This window comes from Balaenoptera ricei, chromosome X, assembly GCF_028023285.1.
Source record: "Balaenoptera ricei isolate mBalRic1 chromosome X, mBalRic1.hap2, whole genome shotgun sequence".
Lineage (NCBI taxonomy): Eukaryota > Metazoa > Chordata > Mammalia > Artiodactyla > Balaenopteridae > Balaenoptera > Balaenoptera ricei.
In genome coordinates this window covers 55,863,752-55,881,540 of record NC_082660.1, presented here as the reverse complement: position 1 = coordinate 55,881,540, position 17,789 = coordinate 55,863,752, and positions in this window count along the sequence as shown.

The window sequence follows — 17,789 nt, the reverse complement described above, 5'->3', positions numbered from 1 at the left end:
TAGTTTTCTGGTAGCATCTTTAGGATTCTCTATGTATAGTACCATGTCATCTGCAAAGAGTGACAGCTTTACTTCTTCTTTTCGGATTTGGATTCCTTTTATTTCTTCTTCTTCTCTGATTTCTGTGGCTAAGACTTCGAAAACTATGTTGCATAATTGTGGTTAGAGTGGGCAACTTTGTCTTGTTCCTGATCTTAGTGGAAATGGTTTCTGTTTTTCACCATTGAGGACGATGTTGGCTGTGGGTTTGTCATGAACGGCCTTTATTATGTTGAGGAAAGTTTCCTCTGTGCCTACTTTCTGGAGGGTTTTTATCGGAAATGGGTGTTGAGTTTTGTTGAAAGCTTTCTCTGCAGCTATTGAGATGATCATATGGTTTTTCTCCTTCAATTTGTTAATATGGTGTATCATGTTGATTGACTTGCGTATATTGAAGAATCTTTGCATTCCTGGGATAAACCCCACTTGATCATAGCGTATGATACGTTTAATGTGCTGTTGGATTCTGTTTGCTAGTGTTTTGTTGAGGATTTTTGCATCTATGTTCATCAGTGATATTGGCCTGTAGTTTTCTTTCTTTGTGACATCTTTGTGTGGATCTGCTATCAGGGTGATGGTGGCCTCATAGAATGAGTTTGGGAGTGTTCTTCCCTCTGCTATATTTTGGAAGAGTTTGAGAATGATAGTTGTTAGCTCTTCTCTAAATGTTTGATAGAATTCGTCTGTGAAGCCATCTGGTCCTGGGCTTTTGTTTGTTGGAAGATTGTTAACCACAGTCTCAATTTCAATGCTTGTGATTGGTCTGTTCATATTTCCTATTTCTTCCTGGTTCAGTCTCGAAACATTGTTCATTTCTAAGAACTTGTCCATTTCTTCCAGTTTGTCCGTTTTATTAGCATACAGTTGCTTGTAGTAATTTCTCATGATCTTTGTATTTCTGCAGTGTCAGTTGTTATTATCCTTTTTCATTTCTATTTCTACTGTTTTGAGTCTTCTCCCTTTTTTGCTTGATAAGCCTGGCTAATGATTTATCAATATTGTTTATCTTCTCAAAGAACCAGCTTTTAGTTTTATTGAGCTTTGCTATCATTTCCTTCATTTCTTTTTCATTTATTTCTGATCTGATCTTTATGATTTCTTTCCTTCTGCTAACTTTGGCGGTTTTTTGTTCTTTTTTTCTAATTGCTTTAGGTGTAAGGTTAGGTTGTTTATTTGAGATGTTTCTTGTTTTTTAAGGTAAGCTTGTATAGCTATAAAATTCCCTCTTAGAACTGCTTTTGCTGCATCCCATAGGTTTTGGGTTGTTGTGTTTTCATTGTCATTTGTTTCTAGGTATTTTTTGATTTCCTTAGTGATCTCTTGGTTATTAAGTAGTGTGTTGTTTAGCCTCCATGTGTTTGTATTTCTTACAGGTTTTTTCCTGTAATTGATATCTAGTCTCATTGCGTTGTGGTTGGAAAAGATACGTGATACGATTTCAATTTTCTTAAATTTACCAAGGCTTGATTTGTGACCCAAGATATGATCTATTATGGAGAATGTTCCATGAGCACTTGAGAAGAAACTGTATTCTGTTGTTTTTGGATGGAATATCATATAGATATCAATTCAGTCCATCTTATTTAATGTATCATTTAAAGCTTGTGTTTCCTTATTTATTTTCATTATGGATGATCTGTCCATTGGTGAAAGTGGGGTGTTAATGTCCCCTACTATGATTGTGTTACTGTTTATTTCCCCTTTTATGGCTGTTAGTATTTGCCTTCTGTATTGCGGTGCTCCTATGTTGGGTGCATAAATATTTTCAGTTGTTATATCTGCTTCTTGGTTGATCCCTTGATCATTATGTAGTGTCCTTCTTTGTCTCTTGTAATAGTCTTTGTTTTAAAGTCTATTTTGTCTGATATGGGAATTGATACTCCAGCTTTCTTTTAATTTCCATTTGCATGGAATATCTTTTTCCATCCCCTCACTTTCAGTCTATGTGTCCCTAGGTCCGAAGTGGGTCTCTTGTGTACAGCATATGTATGGGTCTTGTTTTTGTATCCATTCAGGCAGTCTATGTCTTTTGGTTGGAGCATTTAATCCATTTACATTTAAGATAATTGTTGATATGTATGTTCCTATTACCATTTTCTTAATTGTTTTGGGTTTATTATTGTAGGTCTTTTCCTTCTCTTGTGTTTCCTGCCTAGAGAAGTGCCTTTAGCATTTGTTTTAAAGCTGGTTTGGTGGTTCTGAATTCTCTTAGCTTTTGCTTGTCTCTAAAGCTTTTAGTTTCTCTGTCAAATCCGAATGAGATCCTTGCTGTGTAGAGTAATCTTGTTGTAGGGTTTTCTCTTTCATCACTTTAACTATGTCATGCCACTCCTTTCTGGCTTGCAGAGTTTCTGCTGAAAGGTCAGCTGTTAACCTTATGGGGATTCCCTTCTGTGTTACTTGGTGTTTTTCCCTTGCTGCTTTTAATATTTGTTCTTTGTTTTTAATTTTTGATAGTTTGATTAACATGTTGCTTGCCGTGTTTCTCCTTGGATTTATCCTGTATGGGACTCTCTGTGCTTCCAGGACTTGATTAACTATTTCCTTTCCCATATTAGGGAAGTTTTCAACTATAATCTCTTCAAATATATTCTCAGTCCCTTTCTTTTTCTCTTCTTCTTGTGGGACCCTTGTAATTCGAATGTTGGTGTGTTTAATGTTGCCCCCGAAGTCTCTGAGACTCTCCTCAATTTTTTTCATTCTTTTTTCTTTATTCTGCTCTGCAGTTGTTATTTCCACTCTTTTATATTCCAGGTCACTTATCCGTTTTTCTGCCTCAGTTATTCTGCTATTGATCCCTTCTAGAGAATTTTTAATTTCATTTATTGTGTTGTTCATCTCTGTTTGTTTGCTTTTAGTTCTTCTAGGTCCTTGTTAAACGTTTCTTGTATTTTTTCCATTCTATTTCCAAGATTTTGGATCATCTTTAATATCATTATTTTGAATTCTTTTTCAGGTAGACTGCCTATTTCCTCTTCCTTTCTTAGGTCTGTTGGGTTTTTGCCTTGCTCCTTCATCTTCTGTGTGTTTCTCTGTCTTCTCATTTTGTTTAACTTACTATGTTTGGGGTCTCCTTTTCACAGTTTGCAGGTTCGTAGTTTCCATTGTTCTTGGTGTCACCCCAGTGGCTAAGGTTGGTTCAGTGGGTTGTGTAGGCTTCCTGGTGGAGGGGACTAGTGCCTGTGTCCTGGTGGATGAGGCTGGATCTTGTCTTTCTGGTGGGCAGGTCCACGTCTGGTGGTGTGTTTTGGGGTGTCTGTGTCCTTATTATGATTTTAGGCAGCCTCTCTGCTCATGGATGGGGCTGTGTTCGTGTCTTGTTTGTTGTTTGACATAGGGTGTCCTGCACTGTAGCTTGCTGGTCGTTGAGTGGAGCTGGGTATTGGCGTTGAGATGGAGATCTCTGAGAGGTTTTCACCATTTGATATTACATGGAGCTGGGAGGTCTCTTGTGGACCAGTGTTGTGAACTTGTCTCTCCCACCTCAGTGGCACAGCCCTGATGCCTTGCTGGAGCCCCAAGAGCCTGTCCTTCACACGCCTCAGAATAAAAGGGAGAAAAAAAGAATGAAAGAAGGAAGAAGATAAAATAAAGTAAAATAAAATAAAATAAAGTTATTAAAATAAAAAACAAAAAATTATTATTAAGAAAAAAAATTCTTTTTAAGTAAAAAAAAAAAATGGACAGAGAGAACCCTACGACAAATGGCAAAAGCAAAGCTATACAGAGAAAATCACACACAGAAGCATACACATACACACTCACACAAAGGGAAAATGCAGAATAATTATATATATCATTGGTCCGAAGTTCCACCTCCTCAATTTGGAATGATTCGTTGTCTATTGAGGTATTCCACAGATGCAGGGTACATCAAGTTGATTGTGAAGTTTTAATCCGCTGGTCCTGAGGCTGCTGGGAGAAATTTCCCCTTCTCTTCTTTGTTCCCACAGCTCCCGGGGTTCAGCTTTGGATTTGGACCCGCCTCTGCGTGTAGGTCACCTGAGGGTGTCTGTTCTTCGCTCAGACATGAGTGGGTTAAAGGAGCAGCTGATTCGGGGGCTGTGGCTCATTCAGGCCAGGGGGAGGGAGGGGTACGGATGTTTGGTGAGCCTGCAGAGGCAGAGGCCGGCAGGACGTTGCACCAGCCTGAGGCATGCCGTGCATTCTCCCAGGGAAGTTGTCCCTGGATCATGGGATCCTGGCAGTGGCGGGCTGCACAGGCTCCCGGGAGGTGAGATGTGGATAGTGACCTGTGCTTGCACACAGGCTTCTTGGTGGCTGCAGCTGCAGCCTGAGAGTCTCATGCCCATCTCTGGGGTCCGTGCTGATTGCCATGGCTCACGCCCTTCTCTGGAGCTCCTTTAAGCAGCACTCTTAATCCCCTCTTCTCACGCACCAGGAAACAAAGAGGCAAGAAAAAGTCTCTTTTCTCTTCGGCAGCTCCAGACTTTTTCCTGGACTCTCTCCCGGCTAGCTGTGGTGCAGTAGCCCCCTTCAGGCTGTGTTCATGCAGCCAACCCCAGTCCTCTCCCTGGGATCTGAGCGAAGCCCGAGCCTCAGCTTCTAGCCCCCACCTGTCCCGGCGGGTGTGCAGAGAAGCCTCTCAGGCTGGTGAGTGCTGGTCAGCACCGATCCTCTTTGTGGGAATTTCTCTGCTTTGCCCTCCGCACCCCTCTTGCTGCACTCTCCTCTGTGGCTCTGAAGCTCCCCCCCTCCGCCACCAGCAGTCTCTGCCTGAGAAGGGGTTTCCTAGTGTGTGAAAACCTTTCCTCCTTCACAGCTTCCTCCCACTGGTGCAGATTCCATCCCTATTCTTTGTCTCTGTTTTTTCTTTTACCCTACCCAGGTACGTGGGGAGTTTCTTGCCTTTTGGAAGGTCTGAGGTCTTCTGCCAGCATTCAGTAGGTGTTCTGTAGGAGTTGTTCCACATGTAGATGTATTTCTGATGTATTTGTGTAGAAGAAGGTGATCTCCGCGTCTTACTCTTACGCCATCTTGAAGCTCCTGTACTTTTCTTTTTTGTGGTATTTTTGTCACGTTTTGGTATCAGGGTGATGGTGGAGTCATAGAATGAGTTTGGGACTATTCCTTCCTCTGAAATTTTTTGGAATATTTTCAGAAGGATAGGTGGTAACTCTGCTCTAAATGTTTGATTAAATTTGCCTGTGAAGGCATCTGGCCCTGGACTTTTTTTTGTTGTGAGTTTTTTTTTTTAATTTATTTATTTATGGCTGTGTTGGGTCTTCCTTTCTGTGCGAGGGCTTTCTCTAGTTGCGGCAAGTGGGGGCCACTATTCATCGCGGTGTGCAGGCCTCTCACTGTCGTGGCCTCTCTTGTTGTGGAACACAGGCTCCAGATGCGCAGGCTCAGTAATTGTGGCTCACGGGCTCACTTGCTCCATGGCATGTGGGATCCTCCCAGACCAGGGCTCAAACCCGTGTCTCCTGAATTGGCAGGCAGACTCTCAACCACTGCACCACCAGGGAAGCCCTGTTGTGAGTTTTTAAGTCACAGTTTTAATTTCAGAACTTGTGATTGGTCTGTTCATATTTTCTCTTTCTTCCTGGTTCAGTCTTTAGAGATTGTATCTTTTTAATAATTTGTCCATTTCTTCCAGGTTTTCCGTTTTATTGTCATATAGTTTCTTGTAGTAGTCTCTTATGATCCTTTGTCTTTCTGTGGTGTCAGTTGTAAATTCTACTTTTTATTTCTAATTTTATTGATTTGAGCCCTCTCCCTTTTTTCCTGGGTGAGTCTGGCTAAAAATTTATCAATTTTTTTATCTTCTCAAGGAAGCGGCTTTTGGTTTCAATTATCTTGTCCATTGTTTTCTTTGTTTCTGTTTCATTTATTTCTGCTATGATCTTTATGATTTCTTTTCTTCCACTAACTTTGGGTTTTGGTTGTTCTTCTTTCTCTAGTTATTTTGGGTGTAAGGTTATGTTGTTTATTTGTGATTTTTCTTGTTTCATGGGATAAGATATTATTGCTATAAACTTCCATCTGAAAACTGCTTTTGCCATGCCCCATAGATTTTGGATCATCATGGTTTTGTTTTCATTGTATCTAAGTTTTTTTTTATTTCCTCTTCAATTTCTTCAGTAATCCATTCATTGTTCAGTAGGATATTGTTTCAACTCCACATATTTGTTTTGTTTTGACAGGTTCTTTTTCTTGTAGTATAGTTTTAATCTCATAACCTTGTGGTCAGAAAAGGTGCTTGATATGATTTCAATATTCTTAAATTTAATGAGGCTCACTTTGTGGCCCAGCATGTGTTCAGTCCTGGAGAATATTCCATGTGCACTTGAGAAGAATGTGTATTCTGCTGCTTTTGGATGGAATGCTCTATTAATATCAATTAAGTCCATCTTGTCTAATGTGTCATTTTAGTCCTTTGTTTCCTTATTGAACTTCTGTCTGGATGATCTGTCCATTGATGAAAGTGGGGTGTTAAAGTACCCCCACTATTATTGTGTTACTGTCAATTTCTCCTTTTATGGCTGTTACTCTTTGCCTTATATATTCGTCTGCTCCTCTGTTGGGTGCTTATATATTTGCAATTGTTATATCTTCTTCTTGGAGTTATTTATTGATCATTATGGAGTGTCCTTCTTTGTCTCATGTAACAGTGTTTATTTTAAAGTGTATTTTCTTTGATATGAGTATTGCTACTCCAGCTTTCTTTTGATTTCCATTTGCATGGCATACTTTTTCCATCCATCATTTTCAGTCTGAATGTTCCCCTAGATCTGAAGGTGGTCACTTGTAGACAGCATATATATGGATCTTGTTTTTGTATCTATTCAGCCAGTCTATGTCCTTTGTTTCGAGCATTTAACCCGTTTACATTTAAGGTAATTATCGATATGTATGTTCCTATTTCCAGTTTGTTAATTGTTTTGGATTTGCTTTTGTAGGTCTTTTTTTTCCCTTCCTCTTTTGTTACCTTGTGAATTGATGACTAAGTTTACTGTTGTGTTTGGTTTCCTTTATTATGTGTGTATCTATTGTAGATTTTTGGTTTGCAGTTACCATTAGGTTTTGATATTACAGACTGTATATAAACAAGAGTATTTTTAATTGCTGGTCTTTTAATTTCAAATGCACTTCCAATATTCTGCATTTGTGCTGTCCTCTACCCACAGTGTCTGGTTTTGATATCATATTTGTTTGCAGATTATTTCCTACCTTTACTGTATGTTTGCCTTTACTCATGAGCTTTTCCATTCTTAATTTTCCTGTTTCTAGTTGTGGCCTTTTCTTTTCCGCTTAGAGAATTTCCTTTAGCATTTGTTGCAAAGCTGGTCTGGTGGTGCTGAATTCTCTTAGTTTTTGCTTATCTGTAAAGCTTTTGATTTCTCCATCAAATCTGAATAAGAGCCTTGGTGGGTAGAGTATTCTTGTTTGTAGGTTCTTCCCTTTCATCACTTTAAATATATCATGCCACTGCCTTCTGGCCTGCAGGGTTTCTCCTGAGAAATCAGCTGATACCCTTATGGGGATTCCCTTGCATGTTATTTGTTGCTTTTTCTTTGTTGCTTTTAATATTTTTTCTTTGTCTTTAATTTTTATCAGTTTGATTACTGTGTGTCTCTGTGTGTTCCTTCTTGGGTTTATCCGGTGTGGGATTCTCTGCACTTCCTGGACTTGGGTGACTTTTTCCTTTTCCATGTTATGGAAGTTTTTAGCTATTACCTCTTTAAGTATTTTCTCAGATCCTTTCTCTCTCTCTTCTCTTTCTGGGACCCCTGTAACATGAATGTTGGTGCATTTAATATTGTCCCAGAGGTCTCTGAGACTGTCTTCATTTCTTTTCAGTCTTTTTTCTTTATTCTGTTACGTGGCAGTGATTTCCAGCATTTTGTCTTCCAGGTCACTTATCCATTCCTCTGCCTCAGTTATTCTGCTATTGATTACTTCTAGTGTACTTCTCATTTCACTTATTGTATTGTTCATCTCTGTTTGTTCGTTCTTTAGTTCTTCTAGGTTTTCATTAAGCATTTCTTGAATCTTCTCCATTCTTTTTCCAAGATCCTGCATCATTGTCACTCTCATTATTCTGAATTCCTTTAATGATAGATTACCTATCTCCACTTCACTTAGTTGTTCTGGGGTTTTATCTTGTTCCTTCAGCTGCGACATATTCCTGTGCCATCTCATTTATCCAAATTTCTGTGATTGTGGTTTTCGTTCTGCAGGCTGCAAAACTGTAGTTCTCCTTGCTTCTTTTGTCTGCCTTCTGGTGGATGAGTCTAAGAGAATTGTTCAGGCTTCCTGGTGGCAGGGACTTGTTACTGCCCACTGGTAGGTTGAGTTGGGCCTTGTCCCTCTGGTGAGCAGGGCATGCTCAGGAAGACTAAGCAACCTGTCTGCTGATGGGTAGGGCTGTGTTCCCACCCTGTTGGTTGTTTGGCCTGAAGCATCCCAGCACTGGAGCCTACAGGCTGTTGGGTGGGGCTAGGTCTTGGGGAAGAAATGGTCGCCTCCAATACTAGCAGGTATGTCTGACCCAGTCTCTTATGAGGTCACTGCTTTTATCCTTGGGCCCTGTTGTGAACAATATTTTGTGTGCACCCTCCAAGACTGCAGTCTTTCTTTCCTCCAGTCCTGTGGAATTCCTGCAATCTAACCCCACTGGCCTTCAAAGCTGGATTCTCTGGGGGGGGGGTCATCCTCCCATTGCCAGACCCCCAGGCTGGTAAGCCTGACATGGGACTCAGGACTTTCACTCCTGTGTGTGAACTTCTGTGGTATAATTATTTTCCAGTTTGTGGGTCACCCACCTGGCGCATACGGGGTTTGATTTTATCACAGTTGTGCTCCTCCTACCATCTCATTGTGGTTTTTTCTTTGTCTGTGAATGTAGGGTATCTGTTTTTTTCTGTTTGTTTGGTTTTTTTTGGTAGGTTCCAGCTTTTTTTTTGTCAATGGTTGCTCAGTAGTTAGTTGTGATTTTGGTGTTTTTGTAAGAAGGGGTGAGCTCATGTCCTTCTAATCCACCATATTGCAACAACAAGCAAGTCGACCTCACTCTCCTCTGCCCTTGGAGCTTCTGCTGGGGCCTCTCATCGTGGAATTCTACTGTGGCAGTCACCCAACACTCAAAAGAGCAGTGGGGTTTAACGTTAGAAGAACTGGATGAAGTGATGCCTCATTCACTTGCTGGCTGTGGAACCCAGGCACAGCCCAAATATCCCTGAGCCTGTTTCTCACCTCCACTTGGCCCCAGAGCTCTTCCAACGTTGGAGCTCCACCAGTTACTCGGGGCTCACCCACCTCCTCCTTGGCATCTTGCCATCAGCTTGCTCTGGAACATTGTTAATTGGTTCCTTTTCCCCTCTCCTGGCCAGAAGCATGAGAGGAGTTTTCTCCAGTATTTTCTGTGGGAAAGTGCCTGAGCTTCTGGAAGCCAGTCTCACAATATTGTGGGGTCCTCCTATGACTGGGTCTCCCTGGAGTTTTTAACTCTCAGAGTTGTCCACACTGAGCCTCCAGAAATTCATCAGTTACAGTTCACGTTTTCCTACTGCAGCTCTGGATCCTGTGGTGTTTTTTACTTGTGAATCTCTTCTGGTAAACCATGACTCCTTGTGTTTGCCTCTCTGTGTCTCCTATTTTTGTGGGCAGCAGTTTTCTCCATGTCTTCCCCTCTCCTACAGACCCAAGAAGAGTTGTTGATTTTTCAGTCTGTTCATCGTTTTACCTGTTGTTAGTATAGAGTGGCAACTTCCAATCTCCTTACATATGATCTAAGCGTATTTGAAAATGATGATTTCTCTCTTCATCCTGCCAGAGGGAAATTTTTCTTTAAACATTAGTATGTAAACCTGGTAGGCTTTCTGCAGCTAATACTCATGAACTGTATGTGCTTCCCTAATACATGGCACCCCTGGAGTTTTAGCACTCAAACTTGTATACATTGAGCTTCTAACAATTTGTGGATTACAGTTTAGGTTTTTCTGCCGCAGGACTGATTTCCATGTAATTTTTTGCTCCTGGATTTCTGCTCATGTGTAAGTTGTAATTATCCTTACCCAATCTGTGCATCTCTTCAATTTGGGGGGCAGTAGTTTTCCATGTAATCCCAGTTCTCTGTTGGATCTAAGAAGATTGGTCAATTTTCAGTTTGTTCAGGTTATTTTTTGTGGTTGTTGTGTGGGCAGGATTGATGCCTTCTGAGCTCTTTACATGCTGGACTAGAAACTGGAAGTCAGCACTATCATTTTTCTTGATTTTTTGTGTGGAAACTGTGGCTATGAGATGTGACAGAATTTACACATGGTCACATAGCCAGGAAGTAGGACTTGGATCTAGTTTTTTTGTCTCCTATTCCCATCCACCCCAAATCTTCTGCACTTCCTCAGAGATGCCAGTTCAGTTTTTCTAAATAGCCTCCACTCTCCCTCTCCCCACTTCCTATACTCCCTTGCCCCAACTCTTGGTAGAACTTTTTCACAGTTAGAGCACGTTTGCTGAGTATGGCCAGATGGCTTTGGAACCTCACAGTTGCAAGTTCAAATCTTGGTTCTCTCACTTGCTAGTTGTGGGACCTTGGGACATTTAGCTTACCTCTATGCACGTCAGATTTGTTGTCTTGGAAACAGGTAATAACAACTTCCTTATAGGAATTTTGGGATATTTAATTGGGATACTTATCTGCATAACCTAATATATTGTGGAGGAGATTCAACTATTAAGTGGTGGTTTGGACTAGATGACTGTGTAGATATTTTCCAACCTTGAGATTCTGTGACCCATGACTCTTCTGAAGATTTTGGTCTTTCAATTTGATCTTTCCAATCTCCAAATTCTCAGAACACTTGTCTTGAAGCACAAAGTTTACCACTTGATCATATACTCTTAAAACTACCATGAAATAAACAGACAAAAGAGTGTATAAAACATCTATGTAAAGCTTAAAGGATGATAATTAAATGAATACCCACATGCCTATCATTCTGCTTAAGAAATAGAATACTGAAGAGGACCATAGAGGGCTCCTATATGCCTCTCCTTGATCACATCCTCTCTTTTCCCCAAAGGTAACCATTACTCTGAATTTTGTTTTAATCATCCTCTTGCTTTATTATTTTTTTTACCACCTAGGTATATAAACACTATTCTGTGTATTTCTGTCCATTTTGAAACTTACATAAATTATACTTTATATTTCTGAGAGTCATGTTCATGTATGTAGTAACTATAGTTTGTTCTTTTCCATTGTTGTGTAGTATTCCATTATTTGAATATATAACATTTCATTTATCTATTCTCCTGTTGAGAGACAACTGGGCTGTTTCTAGCATGGAGCTATGGCAAACAGTGTTGCTATGCACATTCTTGTGCCCATCTTCTGGGATACATGTTCAGGGCCTTCTTCAGTATACATCCCCAAGAGTGGAATTGTTGGTTTGTAAGATAAGCACATTTTCAAATTTACTAGACAAAGCTGAATAGCCCTCCAATGTGGTTGCACCATTTTACAGTATCACAATGAAAGTTTCTTCTACTGCGTATCTTCATCCACACTTGATATTGTCAGCCTTTGTAAATTTTGTCAATCTGTTAGGTGTAAATATGTATCTCCTTGTGGATTTAATTTGCATTTTCCTGATTACCAATTAGACTGAGTATATCTTTCATGTTTGTGACCCATTAAAATATGTATTTTTTGTGAACTGCCTATTCATGTGTTTGACCTATTTTTTTCTATTGGGTTTTTTGATGTATTTTCCTATTTATTTATAGGAGCTCTTTATATAATCATATATTCTTTTTACTTTTTATTATAATCATATATTCTTTTATTATATTCTCTTTAATGATACACATTAGTTTCCTCATCCAGATTTATAAACTTCTGAAGGGCAGGAATGCCCTTCCCTCACCCCACCCACTCAGCTGAACCTGAGGAAGACTACATAGCAGACAGGGGAGGTCTCTGAATGGTCAGCCTCGGTCACAGACAATTAGAATAAGCACTCTCCTTTATCTTTGACCTCTACCTGGAGGTCACTGAAGGAAATGGGGTTGGGAAGTAAGGGCACTGACAATATTTAAACCCTGTGTGCCAGACTAGGCTCAACACTCTAATGCATGATCTTGTTTAAGCCTCACAATGACCCTGAGAGATAGATATAATTCTCATTTCACAATGGAGGAGGTTCAGAGAGGTAAAGTCCAAATATATCCAGAATGTGCCTGCTTCTCACCTCCTCTACTACCAATATGCCTAATCCAAACCACTCTTACCTTTCAAATACAACAAGCTTGCTTCTACTTCAAGGCCTTTGCACTTGTGGTTTCTTTAGCCTAGAGCACTCTTCCCTTAGCTTAATGGTTCATTCCCCTCACTTCATTCAGGTCTCTACTCCAATGTTACATGGCAGAGGTATTTTCAATAATATCTCAAATAACTACCTCATTCTGTCCTTTTATTTCACTTCATTTCCAGAGCACTTGATACCACCTTATGTGTTGCAAATTTGTTTATCATCTGTCTTCTCCTGCTAGAATGTGAGCTGTGTGAGGGCTCCATGAGGGCAGGGTCCTTGTCTGATTCGTTTGCCACTGTATCTCAGCCTCTGAACAGGCATGGTATCTAGTGAGTATTCACTAAATTTATGTTCAACCAAAAAGTCGAAGTCACTTGCCCAAGGTCATCTGTTCATTGACTGGTGAAGTCAGCATTCTAACCAAAGTCTACGGAACTCAAATCTGGTGTTCTTTCTCCTACTCCACAGAAGACCTGCTCTTTTCTTCAAAATCTCAAGTACAAATTTCAGACTAGACTTGGAAGGGATGTGGCCTTGAGTCAGAGGGAAAACAGAGAGCAAAACCTAGTAGAAAAGAGGCAAAACTGATGCAGAACCTGTGTAGCAGAGAAGGGCTTATCATTTTATCCTCCCCAGTAAGAAGAGGAGGCAGTGGGCAGAAGACATGAAAGAGGCAGGCAAGTGTAATGGAGGGGAAGACATGAAAGAGGCAGGCAAGTGTAATGGTGGCTCTCTATACGGTATGGTTTTTGGGTGCTAGGAAGGTTCCCTGCCCCAAAATTTCTTTCCCATGTACCTGAAATTCTACTCTCAGTGATTCATTTCTTTTCAGGGGCTTACCAATGGATTTTGCAGAGGAGAAGACTGACTTACTGGCTTAATGGCCTGAAAGGGAGTTCTCTCAATCTTGTGGTAACTCTTTGTGAGGATCTGAGGAAAACTTGGGAAATAAATCTCAGAGACCTAGGGGGACCGGGAGGGCTACAGATTATGTTTATGGAAGAAGGGAATGAGAACTCTCCCCCCACCTTTTGCTGAGAGGTGTTCTAGCCCTTTATATTCAGAGTACAGTCTCCAGATCAACAGCATTGGCATCATCTGGTAACTTGTTAGAAATGCAAAATCTCAAGCACAACTACACACCTACTGAATCAGAATCTGCAGTTTAATAAGATCCTCACATTATTCATGTACACATTCACGTGTGAGAAGGTAGAGTTGTTCGTAGTTATATTTCTTTTCTTTCCGTTGCTATATAGTATTTCATTGTCTGAATATACTTTTTTATTGAAGTATAGTTGACTTACAATATTATGTTAGTTTTAGGCATACAACGTAGTAACTCGATACTTTTATAGATTATACTCCATACCATGTTATTATAAAATATTGACTATATTCCTTGTGCTGTACATTACATCCTAGTAACTTAATTATTTTACACCTAGTAGTTTGTACCTATTAATTGCCTTCACTTATTTTGCCCCTCTCCCAACCCCTTTCCTCTCTAGTAACCACTAGTCTGTTTCTGTTTTATTTGTTCACTTGTTTTATTTTTTAAAATCCACATAAAAGTGGATACAATATTTTTCATTCTCTGTCTGACTTATTTCACTAAGCATAATACCCCCTAGGTCCATCTATGCTGTTGCACATGGCAAAATTTCATTCTTTTAATGGCTGAGTAATATTTCATTGTGTGTGTGTGTGTGTATATATATATACATAATATATACGATACCATATCTTAGCCACTCATTTGTTGATGGACATTTAGTACCACAACTTATATTCCATATGTCCAGAAGCTAGAAACTTCTAAAGTAACAAAGATGCCTGTGACCAGGTAGTGTGGTGGTCCCAATTTGGTTCCTTCCAGCCTCAGTGCCTTCTTGGAATGCTTTCACTTATGCCTTAGTGTTGCTCCCACTCCCTCTCTTAGAACACAGCCCAAACCTAGACACAGACAGACCCTGGGGCTCTCTGTTGACATTCATCAATAGGAACGTTAAGTAAAGGCAAACAAAAAGCTAATCAATGCAGAAATTGCAAAGAGCATACATAATAACAGTCACTTTTTCAAAGTTCACCTTTTTATAAATATAACAATGGAAGTTTTTATTTTCCAACCTGAAACCACCAACACAGTAGCCTGTTGAGAGAATATGAAATGCAGGTTTCTGATTCTACAAATGTAATGAGCACAGCAAAAGAACGTTCTCCTAATCCTTAGTTACACTTTTCTCAAGGTAACTAATTCCCCTCTTGACCCAGATGGACTGGCTTTGCTTTTCAATTACTTCGCTTGGGTTTTTCTCCCCTCCAGGTTCCTCCCAGCAACATGAGGCAGGCACTATCTTATCTCTTGCTACATGGGAGTGGCCGTCCATGAGTAAGAACAGACACCAAAGACCTTCACTTTTCAAACTTCCCAAATGACCCAAGGTCCTTATCCCTCAGTTCTCATTCAGAATACTTACAAATAGAGACATGGGATTTTGTTGAACCTCAAGAAGACCAGGTAGTTGGGATGTTTAAACAACAAAAGCTTTGGACGGTGCCTGGCGCAGGGTCTGGTCATTTCATACTCATCTAAATGTGAGAGGCTCAAGTTCTTAGGATCTTCCACCTTTGGAGCTTTCTGTGATGATTCATAGAGGGAAGAGTCCCCCTTTTCTTCCTTCCAATACCCCTATGGTGATGTGGTCTTGTGGTGTCCCCTTTATAGATTAGTCAGATAACAACATTTTAACCACACAATCCACACAACCTGAACAATGACAGTTATATCCAAGTACTAACTGAGGGATCACTTGCACAACAAGGGGACCCATGTACTTTTGCTTCAAGGGTTAAAACATTGTGAGGCAGCTGCTTTAGTCAGGAGAGCGACAGCATAAAAGAATTGTAAGAAAGGTTGAAGTATGGGATTAAGTTTATTAAGGAAAACAAGAGAATGGAGAAGTGGGCAGAAAAACAGGGCCTGAGAAACTGAAGAGGCAAGGTAGGAACATTTAGGTTGACAATTATGCTTTTGTGTTGCAGTTTTGAAATTTGATTTTGAGAAAGGCAGATCTCTGACTGAAGTGGAGATGCATTCAGGCTGATAACATAGAGACGTAACAGCAGCTCTCAGATCTGGATATATGTTTGAAAGAATGGCTTCTCAAAATAGATCTGGATATATGGATAATGTCCCCTTAAAACTTTCTTTCTTTAATTGAAGAATCTTGAACTCCTGTAATGTCATCTGGTACATCAGGGCTGTCTGGGCTCAGGCCAGGGAGAAGCATCAGGCTGCCTAAGGTGTAGATTAGTGAGGCTTGGGGAATAAACCTCAGCTCCTAATTAACAACAAGTGTTCACAGAATGAAAGCACCATTGAAATGCTAGGCCCTGGTTCCCAAACTCATTCTTAGGCCCTAGTTCCCAAACTCAAGTGTGCCTCAGAATCACTGAGGGTGCTTGTTAAACATGCATATTCCTTGGTTCCAATTACCAGTTTCTGTATCAGGTAGCTCTGACTCAGGTGGGCTGTACTTTGAGAAATATTGTCTTAGGGGAAAGACGCTGGCCAAATGAGAGAAAGGTTTTTAATGAAAAATGTTTCTTCCCTTCTCTGGGTCTCAGTGTTTCTATCAGTATTTACCATTTAAGGTTGGCTGGACCAGGTGTTTCCCATGATCTTTGCTAATTTCATGAGCCCATAGATATGTGTATGTAAATTAGTCAGTGTGTATCCTATGAAGAAGAAGGCAGGGCCATGAAAGCTAAGAAAAATGGCTAGGTCCACATATGAAAGGGGCTCCAACAAACCACGAATGTGGTCAAGTGAGCAAACTGGAGGGGGTTGAAGGAGCTGCGGCTTTATAGCTTCAACAGAGGAAACTCAGGGAGATGTGGTCTTTGGTTTCAGGAACCCTAATATAGAGAAGAAAGAGCAGATAGGATCTGTGTGGCTGTACCCATGCATGCATAGAAAGGAAAGTGGGAGGATACTAATATTTAGTGACTACTTTACATACTTACCTGAAAGCTACAGGGTGACATATTTCACCTTCACACACAGACAACATTTCTAATGACGAAATGTTCTGTCATAGGGTTAATGAGCTCTCCATCACTGGAAGCGTACAAGCTAATCTTTGCTTTATGGGAGTGCCATAGGGAAGATTTAAACATTAGATAGTGATAGATGCTGACAATGGTGGTTGAGGAGTTGGAGGAGAAGAGGGTTGGATGAGATGGCCTTTAAGGTCCTTTGTCAAAGCACTAAGAGCCAGTGAAGTTAACCTTTGGCAAGCCTGCTTCACTTTTCTGTGCCCTCTCAGCCCCAGACCCCTTGTTCTACCTGCCTAGCATGTTAGGGGCATACAATAAGGCTTCAGGGACCTGGGCAACCCTCTTCCTCCTCCAGAGGTATTGGAATTTTGAAATTAGGTCCAGCATTAAGTGGTAATACTGAACCTAATTGTAACATTTCCGGTATCAGCCACTTTGGTGTGAGTGGCCTTAAGCTTTGATGCAGAGGCTTCTGTTCACACTATTCCTACACGTAAGGTTGCTCCTGAGGCCAGAGAGCCCGGTAATCTGTGGCCTTATCCACCTACTGGTATTATTTTGCCCCAGGTTTTGGACCCCTCTGACTTCAGAAAAAGTCTAGGAAATCCTAAACAATCACCAGCATCCTGTCTGAGTATTCCCAACTCTGTGTTTTCTGGCACATAGAAAGGCAGTTTTATAACGTCATTGTGTGTGTGTGTGTGTGTGTGTGTGTGCATGAAAGAGAGAGAGAATGAATAACAATAACCAGACAATAGTACAGATGTTAAAGCTGTAAAACTGGCTTGAATTTTAAGCAAAAGGGCTGAAGCACTCAGAAACTCTCATCTGAGAACTGTCTGACTCTTCGATTTTGTGTGGATTACTGAAAGAGGAAGATGTGAGGGAAGGAAACCTTGTAGAGTACTAGAAGGCACGCTGGGATGGGAGTGGCCCTGCTACTAAGGACCTCGGACAAATTGGCTTCTTTCTCTGGTCCTCAGTACCACTGTCTATAATGTGAGAGGGTTGGCTCAATGAGATATGGCAAGAGAAGTTGGGCCAGCACCTGCTGCCTCATGGTCATATAAGGTGGTTAACACTCCCATTAATCCTACCTCCAATTCTCAAAATACTCATATGGCAGGGCTAGAAGGGCCCTATGAGGCCAATAGAAAGGCAGCAGAGAGTAATGATTAAGAGCATAGCTCAAGCTTCAGGTGGTCATTGATAGCAATCTTGACTCTTCTAACTAGGAGCTATGTGGCCTTGGGCAAGTCACTGAATTTCTGTTTTTCCATCTATAAAATGAGAGCCTAATAGCACCTGCCTCACAGGATTTTAGGGAAAATCGAGTGAAACAATGATTGCTAGTACTCTGAAGTTTGTGCCACAGAGTAAGGGCTGAATAAATGGTAGCTGTTATTG